This window comes from Camelus dromedarius, chromosome 4, assembly GCF_036321535.1.
Source record: "Camelus dromedarius isolate mCamDro1 chromosome 4, mCamDro1.pat, whole genome shotgun sequence".
In the NCBI taxonomy this organism is placed as follows: domain Eukaryota; kingdom Metazoa; phylum Chordata; class Mammalia; order Artiodactyla; family Camelidae; genus Camelus; species Camelus dromedarius.
This window is the reverse complement of record NC_087439.1, coordinates 87,861,491-87,867,649: the sequence shown is the minus strand read 5'-3', so window position 1 is coordinate 87,867,649 and position 6,159 is coordinate 87,861,491.

Below are 6,159 nucleotides of genomic sequence, written 5' to 3'. Positions count from 1 at the left end.
AAGGCAATTTTATCTTTCTAGTTGCACAGATAGAAAAAAAAGCAATACCTTTTTGTCTCATGTCACATCCAAATCACCTACAAATCCTGCTGATTCCACCTTCAAAATATATTCAGAATTGGACCACTTCTCACCATCTCTGCTGGCTGGATCTCCATCTCCTGATTGGATTTCTGCAATAGCCTTTTAACGGATCTTTCGGCTTCTGCCTTTATTCCTGCCTCCTCTACCACCAACAGTCTACTCCCAACAGAACTGCCAGAATGAGTCTTTAAAATATGTCAGATTATGTCACTGCTCTGTCAAATGCCCTCCCACCCTGCAGTGGCTTCCTATCTCATTCAGGGTAAGAACAAAAGTCCTTAAAAACGCCCACGTGATCTTTATGATTTCATCCATTTTCTCTCTCTCATCTTTCTTCCCTCTTTTCTCCCTCCCCTCTCTCTGCTTCAGCCATACTTCCTTCCTTACTGCCCCTTGAAAGTGCCAAGCATGCTCCTAACTTGGGCCCTTTGCACTGGCTGTTTCCTCTGCATGGGACACTCATCACCACTTTCCAGTTGGCTACTTCGCTCACCTCTTCCTGGTCTCAACTCAACGTCAGTCACCTTCTTGACGGAAGCTTACCAGGATCACCTACTTATTTTTTTTGTTGTTGTTATTATTATTATTTTTTTTAACATTTTCTATTGATTTATAATCATTTTACAATGTTGTGTCAAATTCCAGTGTAGGGCACAATTTTTCAGTCATTCATGGACATATACACACTCATTGTCACATTTTTTTCTCTGTGAGTTATCATAACATTTTGTGTATATTTCCCTGTGCTATACAGTGGAATCTTGTTTATCTATTCTACAATTTTGAAATCCCAGTCTAACCCTTCCCACCCTCCACTCCCCTGGTAACCACAAGTCTGTATTCTCTGTCTGTGAGTCTATTTCTGTCCTGTATTTACGCTTTGTTTTTGTTTGTTTGTTTGTTTTTGTTTTTGTTTTTTAGATTCCACATATGAGCGATCTCATATGGTATTTTTCTTTCTCTTTCTGGTTTACTTCAGTTAGAATGACATTCTCCAGGAGCATCCATGTTGCTGCAGACGGCATTATGTTGTCGGTTTTTATGGCTGAGTAGTATTCCATTGTATAAATATACCACAGCTTCTTTATCCAGTCACCTGTTGATGGACATTTAGGCTGTTTCCATGTTTTGGCTATTGTAAATAGTGCTGCTATGAACATTGGGGTGAGGGTGTCATCCTGAAGTAGATTTCCTTCTGGATACAAGCCCAGGAGTGGGATTCCTGGGTCATATGGTAAGTCTATTCCTAGTCTTTTGAGGAATCTCCACACTGTTTTCCATAGTGGCTGCACCAAACTGCATTCCCACCAGCAGTGGAGGAGGGTTCCCCTTTCTCCACAGCCTCTCCAGCATTTGTCATTTGTGGATTTTTGAATGACGGCCATTCTGACTGGTGTGAGGTGATACCTCATTGTAGTTTTGATTTGCATTTCTCTGATAATTAGTGATATTGAGCATTTTTTCATGTGCTTTTTGATCATTTGTATGTCTTCCTTGGAGAATTGCTTGTTTAGGTCTTCTGCCCATTTTTGGATTGGGTTGTTTATTTTTTTCTTATTGAGTCGTATGAGCTGCTTATATATTCTGGAGATCAAGCCTTTGTCGGTTTCACTGGCAAAAATTTTCTCCCATTCCGTAGGTTTTCTTCTTCTTTTACTTCTGGTTTCCTTTGCTGTGCAGAAGCTTGTAAGTTTCATTAGGTCCCATTTGTTTATTCTTGCTTTTATTTCTTCTAGGAGAAAATTTTTGAGATGTATGTCAGATAATGTTTTGCCTATGTTTTCCTCTAGGAGGTTTATTGTATCTTGTCTTATGTTTAAGTCTTTAATCCATTTTGAGTTGATTTTTGTATATGGTGTAAGGGAGTGTTCTAGCTTCATTGTTTTACATGCTGCTGTCCAGTTTTCCCAACACCATTTGCTGAAGAGACTGTCTTTATTCTATTGTATATTCTTGCCTCCTTTGTCGAAGATGAGTTGACCAAAAGTTTGTGGGTTCATTTCTGGGCTCTCTATTCTGTTCCATTGGTCTATATGTCTGTTTTGGTACCAATACCATGCTGTCTTGATGACTGTAGCTCTATAGTATTGTCTGAAGTCTGGGAGAGTTATTCCTCCTGCCTCTTTCTTTCTCTTCAGTAATGCTTTGGCAATTCTAGGTCTTTGATGGTTCCATATGAATTTTATTATGATTTTTTCTAGTTCTGTGAAATATGTCCTGGGTAATTGGATAGGGATTGCATTAAATCTGTAGATTGCCTTGGGCAGTGTGACCATTTTAACAATATTGATTCTTCCAATCCAAGAGCATGGAATATCTTTCCATTTTTTAAAGTCTTCTTTAATTTCCTTCATCAGTGGTTTATAGTTTTCTGTGTATAATTCTTTCACCTCCTTGGTTAGATTTATTCCCAGATATTTTATTACTTTGGGTGCTATTTTAAAGGGGATTGTTTCTTTACTTTCTTCTTCTGTTGATTTATCGTTAGTGTAAAGAAATGCAACTGATTTTTGAACGTTAATTTTGTAACCTGCTACCTTGCTGAATTCTTCAATCAGCTCTAGTAGCTTTTGTGTGGACCTTTTAGGGTTTTCTATATATAGTAACATGTCATCAGCATATAATGACACTTTTACCTCTTCTTTTCCAATTTGGATCCCTTTTCTTTCTTTCTCTTGCCTGACTGCTGTGGCTAGGACTTCCAGGACTATGTTGAATAGGAGTGGTGATAGTGGGCATCCTTGTCTTGTCCCAGATTTTAGTGGGAAGCTTTTGAGTTTTTCATCATTGAGTAGTATGCTGGCTGTAGGTTTGTCATATATAGCTTTTATTATGTTGAGATATGTTCCCTCTATACCCACTTTGGCGAGAGTTTTTATCATAAATGGGTGTTGAATTTTATCAAATGCTTTTTCTGCATCAATCGAGGTGATCATGTGGTTTTTGTCCTTTCTCTTGTTGATGTGATGTATTACACTGATTGATTTGCGTATGTTGAACCAGCCTTGTATCCCTGGGATGAACCCCACTTGGTCATGATGTATAATCTTTTTTATGTGTTGTTGGATTCTATTTGCTAAAATTTTGGTGAGGATTTTGGCGTCTATGTTCATCAGTGATATTGGCCTATAATTCTCTTTTTTTGTAGTGTCTTTGCCTGGTTTTGGTATCAGGGTGATGGTGGCTTCATAGAATGAGTTTGGGAGTATTCCCTCCTTTTCAATCGTCTGGAAGAGTTTGAGAAGGACTGGTATGAGTTCTTCTTTGTATGTTTTGTAGAATTCCCCGGTGAAGCCGTCCGGTCCTGGACTTTTATTTGTAGGGAGGTTTTTAATTGCTATTTCTATTTCCTTTCTAGTGATCGGATTGTTCAAGTGTTCAGATTCTTCTTGATTCAGTTTTGGTGGACAGTATGTTTCCAGAAACTTGTCCATCTCCTCTAGGTTATCCAGTTTGGTTCCATATAGTTTTTCATAATATTCTCGTATGATATTCTGTATTTCTATTTTGTTGTAATTTCTCCATTTTCCTTTCTTATTTTGCTAATTTGTGCTCTCTCTTTTTTCTTCTTTGTGAGTTTGGCCAGAGGTTTGTCGATTTTATTTACTTTTTCAAAAAACCAGCTTTTGGTTTGGTTGATTTTTTCTATGGTCTTGTTAATCTCTATTGTATTTAATTCCTGTCTGATCTTTATTATTTCCTTCCTTCTGCTGCTTTTTGGGGCTTTTTGTTCTTCTTTTTCTAATTCATTCAGGTGGTGGGTTAAATTGTTTATTTGAGATTGTTCTTCTTTTTTGAGGAAGGCCTGTATCGCTATAAACTTCCCTCTTAGCACTGCCTTTGCTGTGTCCCATAGGTTTTGAGTGGTTGTGCTTTCATTATCATTTGTCTCAAGGTATTTTTTAATTTCAGCTTTGATTTCCTCATTGATCCATTGTTTTTTCAATAACATATTGTTTAATCTCCATGCTTTCCTTTTTTTCTCCTTTGTTTCTCTGTTGTTGATTTCCAGTTTCATGGCATTGTGGTCAGTAAAGATGCTTGAGATAATGTCTATCTTCTTAAAATTGTTGAGGTTTCTTTTGTGCCCAAGTACATGATCGATCCTGGAAAATGTTCCATGTGCACTTGAAAAGAATGTATATCCTATTTTTGGGGGGTGTAATGCTCTGAAAATATCCACCAAATCTAGTTTTTCTATTGTAGTATTTAATTTCTCTGTTGCCTTGTTTATTTTCTGTCTGGAAGATCTGTCTAGTGATGTTAATGCAGTGTTAAAATCTCCACCTATGTTTGTATTCCCATCAATATCCCCCTTTATCTCTGTTAGTAATTCTTGTATGTACTTAGGTGCTCCTATATTGGGTGCATATATATTAACGAGTGTAATATCCTCATCTTGTATCATTATAATTGTATCCTCATCCTTTAATCATTATAAAATATCCTTCTTTATCTTTCTTTATGGCCTTTGTTTTAAAGTCTATTTTGTCTGAAATCAGTACTGCAACACCTGCTTTTTTGGCTTTTCCATTTGCATGGAATATCCTTTTCCATCCTTTCACTCTCAATCTATATGTGTCCTTCTCCCTAAAGTGGGTCTCTTGTATGCAGCATATTGAAGGTTCTTGCTTTATTATCCAGTCTGCCACTCTGTGTCTTTTGACTGGAGCATTTAGTCCATTAACATTTACAGTAATTAATGATAGATGTGTGTTTATTGCCATTTTGAACTTATCTTTGCAGTTGAATTGGTATATCCTCTTTGTTCCTTTCTTCTTCCTTTTGTGGTTTGGTAATTTTCCTTTGTATTATCATGGATTTTATTTAATTTTTGTGACTCCTTTGTAAATTTTTGGCTTGTGGTTACCCTTTTTTGTAAATCTATCAACCCATTACTATAACTGTTTTTATTAAACTGATAGTAACATGATCTCAAACCCATCCTACTGTTAAAAAATTTAAAAAAGAAAGAAAAAAATATTCTATATTTCCCTGCCTCCCTCTCCCACTCTCAGTGATTTGTATGTCTTCTTTTATAATTTCATGTTTACTTTATTTGTAATTCATGAGTTATCAACTTTCCAGTTGTGTGTTTCTCATTTCTGTAGCATCCTGCTGCTTTTCTATTTAGAATAGCCCTTTCAATATTTCTTTTAGCATGGGTTTAGTGTTGCTAAACTCCTGCAGCTTTTTTTTTTTTTGTCTGTGAAACTCTTTATTTCTCCTTCTATCCTCAAGGATAGCCTTGCTGGATAAAGGATCCTAGGCTGCATCTTTTTTTCATTCAGGGCTTTGAATGTATCTTGCCACTCCCTTCTGGCCTGTAGTGTTTGTGCAGAGAAATCAGCTGAGAGCCTTATGGGGGTTCCCTTGTAACTTACTCTTTGCTTTCCTCTTGCTGCCTTTAGAATCATTTCTTTATCCTTGACTCTGGCCATCTTGATTATGATATGTCTTGGTGTGGGTCTATTTGGGTTCTTCCTGTTTGGGACCCTCTGAGCTTCCTGTACTTGGATATCTGATTCCTTCTTTAATTTTGGGAAGTTTTCAGTCATGATTTCTTCAAAAACCTTTTCAATCCCCTTTGATCTTTCTTCTCCTTCTGGGACCCCTATTATGCGAAGATTGGGACGCTTTATATTATCCCTTAGGTCCCTTATGCTATTTTCATTATTTTTTATTTGCTTCTCTTGTAGTTCTTCTGAATGGGTGCTTTCTATTGTCCTGTCTTCTAGATCACTAATTCGTTCCTCTGCATTATCTAGTTGGCTTTGCACAGCTATTAGATCATTCCTCATCTCTGTCAATGAGTTTACCCATTCTACTTGGCTCTTCTTTATAGCTTCAATTTCATTTTTGACATATTTTATATCTCTAAACACTATCTCTTTTAATTCCTTCAGCAATTCGATCACTCCTTTTTTGAAATCTTGATCTAGTAGGCTATCGATGTCTATTTCGTTGATCTTTCTTTCAGGGGATTTCTCTTGTTCTTTTAATTGGGAAAGGTTTTTCTGCTTCTTCATCTTGCTCATACCTCTTTGGCACTGTGGTTTATGGAGTATCAGTTGT